This window comes from Triticum aestivum, chromosome 4A, assembly GCF_018294505.1.
Source record: "Triticum aestivum cultivar Chinese Spring chromosome 4A, IWGSC CS RefSeq v2.1, whole genome shotgun sequence".
In the NCBI taxonomy this organism is placed as follows: Eukaryota; Viridiplantae; Streptophyta; class Magnoliopsida; order Poales; family Poaceae; genus Triticum; species Triticum aestivum.
Window position 1 is genome coordinate 659,709,079 of NC_057803.1, and position 8,828 is coordinate 659,717,906.

Sequence of the window (8,828 nt, forward strand, 5' to 3'; positions counted from 1 at the left end):
AAAGAAATTGGCGTGTATAAAAACAAACTTGAGTTGTCAAACATTACAAAAAAAATTGTTTAAATTTGCTTTTTGACAAAGCTCAGAAAATTATAAAAGATGTCATCTAAACTGCAGTGTAGCGGCAGTGTTTTGACTAATGTAGCGTTCGCTGGATTTTGTATTCGCAGCCAACAAGTTGAAAAATATTCGTGCAACGAATCCGATGGAAGAGACGGCGTTCGTTAGGAGTGGCGCCCCGGCAAACGTTCCCTACATTGCATTTCCGTTTATATTTCGTTCCAAATCTGCTTTAGTTCCTTTTCTCTGTCGACTTGTTACAACAAGAGAAATCAATTCCAGCAGCCATCCGAAACACAATACAACATCCATCTAGACTCCTAGACCGACCCCACTAGCAATCCAGCATACATACATACATACCACACGGCCACACGGGAGAAGCAGCGCAGAGCAACGCGGCGAGATGTGGAGCTCCGACTCCGACCCCGATTATGCAGCCGGCGCCGCCGCGATGACCACGGCATCGTCCTCTACCTGCTCATCCAACCCGTCGACACCACCGGTTTCCTCCCCGAGCCAGCCTCCGCCACCACACCGCCACAAGAGCATTGTGGGCGTGGGTGTGGCCGCGACTGGCAGGGAGGCGGAGGCCGAGGACGTGTGGGACGGGGCTCGGTGGGAGGCGGCGTGGCCACGGCGCCCGAAGCCGGTGGTCGTCGCCGCCGAGCAGACGCACAGCACCGGCGTCGCGTCCTCATCTTGTGACGGCGTCGGCTAGGGCTGCGCGAGGAGTCTCACCGACGACGACCTGGCGGACCTCAAAGGGTGCGCGGATTTGGGCTTCGGCTTCAGATACGACGAGATCCCGGAGCTGCGCGGGACCCTGCCCGCCCTTGAGCTCTGCTACTCCATGAGGCAGCGCTTCCTCGACCACGACCAGCCCCAGGCACCGCAGGAGCAGGAGACGGCCGCCACGCCGACGACCTCGCCGCCCATTGCCGACTGGAAGATCTCCAGCCCAGGTGAGAAAAGCAAATCAAACGCCTCCCACCTGCGTGCTCCCTTGCGCTTCGAGTTGTTCTTCATCTTACGTGGTGGTGCCTGGTGTTGCAGGGGATAGCACGGAGGAGGTGAAGGCGCGGCTCAGGTACTGGGCGCAGGCGGTGGCGTGCACCGTCAGGCTCTGCAGCTGAAGGAATGAATGAGCAATCACAAGGTTTCAATCGTCCATTGATGCATTGTCCCGATCCATGGTCCCATTGATGCATTGTCACGGTCACGGTCGAAGTCGATAGATGGATCCGCTGATCGAAGCATGTTTCCTATGACATTACCAGAGAATCGTTGTGGATGGACATTGCTGCCTGGGGAGAGCTAAGCTGTGCATGCGATTCAGTTGGAGGATGGATCGTATTCGTGTCATATCTGGTCGGAATTGTACGGTGTCTGTACAGCTTCTCATCTACTCCCTCCGTCCCATAATGTAAGACGTTTTTTGACATTATATTGATGTTGAAAAACGTCTTCTATTATGGGACGGAGGGAGTACTATCTAGATATAGACTCGTGTGATTCAAAATAACGTACCTTGTTGTTGGGAGATTGGATGGATAAATAAAATGAGTAACTATTTTTCTCATAATCACTGCTTTTTGTTTGCGAAAAGATCAAATCTATTATAAAGACTAGAACAATGCATGTGCGTTGTAACGAGATATAAAAATTCTAGTACGTTAGCTTGTGACCTGACAATAATAATGCGATTGTCTAAATAAATGTTCATCTGCTCGTGAACTACGTTATATCTTGATTAGAACTTTGGTAAGAAAGTAAAAGTGAAATTGGTTCAGAAGGTAAGTAAATTGAGGTGATTGATTATCATATACATTGAAGGTTGGACGAGGAGTTGGTGGGAAGAAAAGTGAAATGAGAACCTTACGGTTTTTTAAAGTAAATAGAGATTCACCGAAAATACAAAACACCTCAAACATAATAAAAATTACATCAAGGTCCATGGACCACCGAACGACCATTGTCGCCGCCAGAACGAGCCGCTGAATGCGCCGATGTCGTCACCCCAATACGGGAGCTAGTCCGACCCAGTCATTGATAGTCGGGAAGTCTTCGTGCACGTGCCCCCTAAGGACCAGCGTCCCGGAGCTACAATCGTCGTCGTTGAATCCTTGAATCGATATGAAGAATTTGACACCAAATATCGCCGTTGTGTACGAACGGCGAGAAACCCTAACCTCATCGCCTCAAGGAGCTGGCAGAAATCTACGCCGAAGCTCCGTCTAATCCATCCCAATGGATGAACTTGGGGAGGATCGGAGCCCGAAATACTGACTCGAGAAGAAGTGTTGCCATCCGTCTAAACATTGTACCTGTAAGAACTAAAATCCTACCTATCTACTAGGGGGAGACAGGGCACCAGAAATCCCCTTCCCGTCACAGGCCGCCGGAGCGGCAGGCGGAGAGGAGACGAATCTGCGGGCTCACTGGTGAAGATCGAGGGGAGGAAGGCTTTCCCTAGTCGCCTTGCGAAAGGGGAAAGAAATAAAAATCTTGTAATCACTGCTAATAGCTGCTTGCTTCATTTTTTTAGAGCAAATACAATAAACTTATGTATGCATGCTATAGAGTTAAAATATATATTTTTTCTGACATGAAGGGGAGAGAAGAGAAGAGAGAAGAGGAGCCGCCTATTGAATAAGAGCCAGCTCCAGCACATGCTCCTATGTACTTTGTCAAAGTAAAAAGTGAGACATGCATTAATAAAGTAGCACATTTTTATATCTAAATATTATATATGCTGGTTCTAAGTTTGGCTATAGATAACATGGCAACACCTTATAGCCCCATCAGCTGGCGGTACTATTAACATGCTCTTAGTGTGCAGTGCAATCATCACTCATCAGTGCTAAATCTTTATGGGTTTCTTCAGTCTTTCTTGTGCAGGTTGCTATCAACTCGACTCTTTGTGAAAGAAACCCATCCCATTCAGGGCCACAGCAAAGAAGAGAGAACGGTGTCAAATCTCCCTCCATAAAGAGTAGTGATCTAAATGCTTTTGTATTTTAAATCACTATTCTAGTGATGTCAATGCTCTTATTTTTTTTACAGAGGAGTACGTGTATTTCTAGGTTTATTTCAAAGATTCCATGCCAGGTCAAAAACCGCACTTTCATGAGCAGTTTCTGCCAGGCACATGAACCGTGAGAAGCACACTTTTGTTTAACCACAAACACACGAGATTGTGCATCTTTTCTTGTGCCTGCCCTGTGCCGCTCCATTAATTAAATAAACAAATAAACTGTTCCACTCTCAGAACATAATCGCCGGTTGATTGACACGCAATTACTAGTAACACAAATCGCCAGTTTACATTCATTGTTAGACGGCCCAATTAATGGGATGATTGATAATCAAAAGAAGAGCCGGAAAATAAAACACATCTGCATTCACCCGATCTTCACCTGATCCGGCCGCGTAAGGAGAGAAAAAGAAGAAAGAAAAAAAAGCCTGAGCTCGATTTATTCGGGGAGACGGCAGTTTCATCGGTTTGTAAATACTGTGCGTGCAGTTTTACCGGTACGACTCCGCACATGCACGGGATCTGTGTCTCTCTTGTTCGGAGACCCATCGTCGTCATTCATCAGTGCCGGCTGTGCCTGCTCCTCATCAATGTCTTCTTCTTGTTGTTATTGTTTAGAAAACCCAATGCTCAGCAGTTCTTTGTTTAAGCTCACTTTTTTTTTTTTTAAAAAAGGACTCCCCGGCCTCTGCATCAGGACGATGCATACGTTCACATTAATAGATAAATAAAAAGGTTTAACAAGGTCTTATAGTCTGAAAACAAAATGACGGTAAGCTCACAAAGAGCCACAACGCCAAAAACAAAAGGTAAAATAATCGCCTATTCTATTACATGACCGCCATCCAAACCGGTTGAAGATATCCCGCGCTACCATCTCCCACCGGACAGATCCAGTAACCAAATGTTTTCTGGCCTCCGTCGGAGTGAGTAACGACCACATACGGATCACACAGTAGCTCGAAATAAAACCTGCAAAAAATGAACATTTGTTGCTTTGTTAATAACCAAATCATTTCTACAGTGAATGTGTGTTTAAGCTCACACTTAGCAGAGTACTGTACTTAACTGGGTAGAACAGAAAAGTAAATAGGACACCTGTCCCTCTCGCCATGCCACGCAACTAGTGAGCTTTTGTCGAGTACCATATGCGTCGAGATTCAATCAACTAAGCCAGGTGATAGAGGATCTGCGCCCGAAAACAATGGACATTCACATGACCGCTGACAGCAACTCTAGTGGAGTCGCCGTACGAGGCCAATCAGCATAATAATCGTAGACATAGTGATTCGGAGAAAGATTTAATCACAGTCGTTAAGGACAAAGCTAGAAAAACAGGTTTGATGGAGTATGTATATGGCAGTGGATTTATCCTTCTATAAATGTTAGTGATTACTATATAAATAAATGGAGTTTACTGTAAATCTCTAGTTATATTTATTTTACTTAAAAAGAAAGTAAGGTTCCCGTTTCACCTTTTTTTTCCACCTCCCTTCGTCCAACCTTCCCCGTATAATAATCAATCGCCTTAATTTACTTACTTCTGAATCAGTTTCCCTCTAATTTACTTACCAAACTACTAATCAAAATATAAGACAAATCATCGACACAATTTGATAAACATTTATTTACACAACCGCATACTGAAGGCAGGTAAATCATTTCTGATTAAAATATAAGGTAAATCACACACATAATTTGATGAACATTTATTTCCAAAATCACATATTATGAGCAGGTAAAGCACAAACTAACGTACTATAATATTTATATCTCGTTACAACGCACGGGCATTGTTCTAGTCAATATAAACGAACTTCCACATTGAATAGAAACAAAAGTCAACCCAGCCGGTACCATCCATAATTCCATATAAAGGAGAAGATGGGTCGTGGGTTCGATGGTGTGACGAGTGGTGGCTTCGTCTACCCCATTTGGGTGATGAAGAGGGCTTGCTGGGTTGAAATCCATTATGGCCCTGCCAGGTCGACAATGGCGGCATCTATGGTGTCATCCCCTTCTTGAAGGCGACGTCGCGGTTCCTCTTCATTCCCCTTCATGCTCCGAGGGAAACTCCGATCCTTGGATCGTACGGCAATGACTCTACGGTGTCGTGTCCTTTCTGAAGACGTCGTCTTGAAGCTTCTGGTTTGTCTTGCTTGGTTTTTCTTCGTCCGGAAAGGGCCTCGTATGCTTCAAGAGTTTGCTTGGAGTAGTAGGGTGCTTATAGTTCTTCTTATCACCCTTTTATCTTGCCTTAAATGTATGTTTGTGGTGTCAAGTGGGGTGTGTTGAGTTGTATGCTGGATTGGCCGTTGATTTTATATATAAAGTGGGGCGCAATTGCACTCATCGGAACACAATCGCCGGGTGATCGACACACAATTAACACAAATCATTAGTTTCCATTGATTCTTAGACGGCCCAATTAGATGGATGATTGATGATGAAAAGGAGAACCGGAAAATAAAGACACCTCTGCATGCACCCGATCTTCACCTAATCTAGCTGCGTAAAGAGAGAAGAAGAGAAATGGGAGTTGAGCTGGATTTATTCGAGGAGACGGCAGTTTCCCTCGCGGGCCGTCCTCATCATCACCGCGACGCATGAAAGAACTGCATCTGCGATTGCAGCTTGCAGCAGCGACGCTTGTACCTCTCCCCGGTTGTAGCTTCGCCGCCGCCCCTCGCCGTTGATGCTCATCACTGCAGGAAATTGCGTCGACGACGGCCACCAGGCCATCAACTGTGATTGCAGCTCCGGTGGCAACACACGCCGGTTGAAGATTTTCGCACATACGATTGAAGCTTTCTCTATAATGGATGCAATTTTTCTGATTATGCAGTGTATGGTTGTAGCTTTCTCTTTCAATGGTTGTAGCTTTTTTCATCTACGGTTGAAACTTTTCTATCAACGGTTGCAGATATCTTTCTTTGTAGTAGTCTTGGTTAATGCTTTCTCTATCATTTCAGTTGAAGATTTTTTCATCAGGGTTTGTAGCATTTTATGCCGACGGTTGTAGCATTCTGCCATGGCAATGACTGCTTGCAGTTTTTCATATATCTGGTTGAAGCTTTTTTCATCTCGTTTGAAGATTTTTGGTTCGCGGTTGTAGCATGAGCGCGTGCAGCAGGTTCTGCAATGCCTCCACCACCATCAAGTCGAGGGTCACCGGAGTTGCAAGGTTCTGCACGCCGGTAGTAGCAAAACCAACAAACGGTTGTAGCAAAAAAACACCATGGTTGTACCCCTTGACATGTGCCGGTTCCAGCAAATTGCACCGTAGGGTGTAGTCCTGCCATGGCTGGTTGCAGCTCCGGCCTGGCCGGGTCCGACGAGGTAGGCAGAGCGCCGATGCACGCGGATCCACGCGGATCTTGTCCAGGCCGGCCAGATCCGCTGATTCCCATGATGCCGGCGCCACTGGGATGCCTCGAGCGCAGGGCGCTGGGTTGACCATGACAGTAGGGAGAGAGAAGAAAGAGATGAGCGATAGGAAGAAGAGAAAAAGGAGGGAGAAGACGCACGTGGGCGGCCCCCCATCCTACGTGCTAGGCGAGTCGCTGGGCGCGTTTGCGCGTGGACGCGACCGGCCGAAGCTTCGGCCGGCGCTCCGTCGCGAAACGTTTCCCATATATGTACCTATTGCTCGTTCAGCTAGCTAGCTGTTTCCTGAATTCGTCGTTGCCTCGTTGGGGAAAGAAAAAGAGAGAGAAAGAAAGGCAGAGCGCCAGAGCCTGCCATCAATCGCACCTGAGCTGCATTATTTAGCCACTCATACCGTAACCTAATCACATGGGTGATTAGCTACACACACCGCGCCGCAACTGATCCAGGCTGAAGGGGCACACACGCGCCGCGGCAGCTAAATGGGCGAGGAATGGAAATGACTATAAATTTGTGAAATTTCTATATTAATTATAGGACGCCGATAACTGCCACACATGTGGTGTATTGGGGGGTTGTGCCGCACGCCTCGTGCGGCCTGGAGAAGAACCCGCCCACACGACCGTGTCCGGGCGCGCACAGCCACAACCCGCACGTTCGGTATGTGGCAAAACAGCCCACACGTCCGGGCCAGACGCCCCCGCTGCCCGCATGACCCAGCCGTCTCGGCCTCCTTTTGATCCCCACTCCAAACTGCTACCATCGTCTCCCACCTCTCGATCCCGTACCTCCATCGCCGTCCTTCTCTGGTTGCCATGGCAACCAGAGCAGATCCATAGGGCCTTCCCACCGCTACCCACACCCCCCTTCCCCACTCCAACCCCGCCTTATAGAGACGACCAACTAAAAGCAGGTGAGTCTCCGATCTACCACTGTTTCTCATCCTTCTCCTGGCCACAATTTAGAAGTCCAATTGCAAATCTACCAACGAGGATGGCGACTGGATCTCCTCGAACAGCATACGCCAGATCTATCGGGGCAAAACACTACACGTTTTTGTGTGTGTTCGCGTTTGCCAGGAAGCAAACACCAGATCTGCCATGTAGTACGCTGTAGTTAAGCTTAGGCTCTCGATTCGTTTGGTGCAAGTAGTTGGTAATGAAGGATGCGTAGGAATCCCTAAAAAGGGAGAGAAAGGAGAAATTTGGCACAAGGGGGGTAGGAAAAATAGTTGCCACTTGTGTCTAACATCAGTCGCCACCTATCATTGTCGTTAGCTGCCACCATGTTACCATGTTGCTTGCCATCCTGTTGAAGTGGTTGTTGCCATCGATTCTAAAGGATAGCTGGCACCCAGATTTCAGAAAAGAGAGTGGATGTGCATGTCCTATTTGCTATGATGTGTTGGTTGCCTATGCAGAAAAATGTGATAAAGATTGCCGTGTTATCTTCTACATGCAAACAACAGAAAATGCATTTTTTGCAGATTGTTGATGCGTTCTTGTTCATGCAGTGATTGAGAACATATTGGCACAAACAAAATACAGAAAAGAATGATTCACGAAGATGGCACTGATCCTTGGGTTTATCAAAGGCCAGAAATGCCCCCTTGGGATGCAGTAGAGTACAATCAACTCATTTCTGCAGGGCTGTTGCTGCCACTACTAGAGCGGTACGCAGGCATTGGTATGATCCATGATAACAAGAAAAGAACATTTTGCCATGTTCGCGACGATGAAAATGACATTCTACTTATGTCCTACAATCTCATTTTTCGCAGGTTCTTATGACCAAAACACATTTAGGAGGCCACCATGGCAAGATCAGTCACAGGGCACTAACACTGACAAATGTACGGGCAACCAACTTCAACTAGCTAACGTGGCAAATCAAGGTAACACATACGAAAAAGAAACATACTGGTTGTGGACATGTAAATTAAACTTGTAAAGGATGGCAAAAAGACTCACGAGTTATATCGGCAAAAATGTAGGACATTCATGCAGCACGTGGCATCAGGCGACAACCATGTACCTACCATCGACGTCATACACAGGTGAGTTCATAAAAAGTGAAGTTGCGGATGGTGAAATAGCAGAAGGAACATAGATGACAACTGCAGTTGCCATCCCTGGATAACTGCAGTTGCCATCCCTGGACAACTTCGGTTGCCATCCGTGGACAACTGCGGTTGCCATCCATGGACAACTGCAGTTGCCATGTATGATCAAATGTGATTGCAATGTATAAACAACCGTCGATGGCAAGTGTGAACAAATCTGTGTGGCATGGTTGGACAACTACACATGCCATGTTGAAGAAACTACATTTGCCATGCAGTGAC

The 8,828-nt window shown here is 46.9% G+C and overlaps 1 pseudogene; it reads left to right on the forward strand.

Annotated features, from left to right (window-relative positions):
• The first annotated feature begins 466 nt into the window (after positions 1-466).
• On the forward strand, positions 467-1,598 carry LOC123082950 (uncharacterized; annotated as a pseudogene).
• The last annotated feature ends 7,230 nt before the right edge of the window (positions 1,599-8,828 follow it).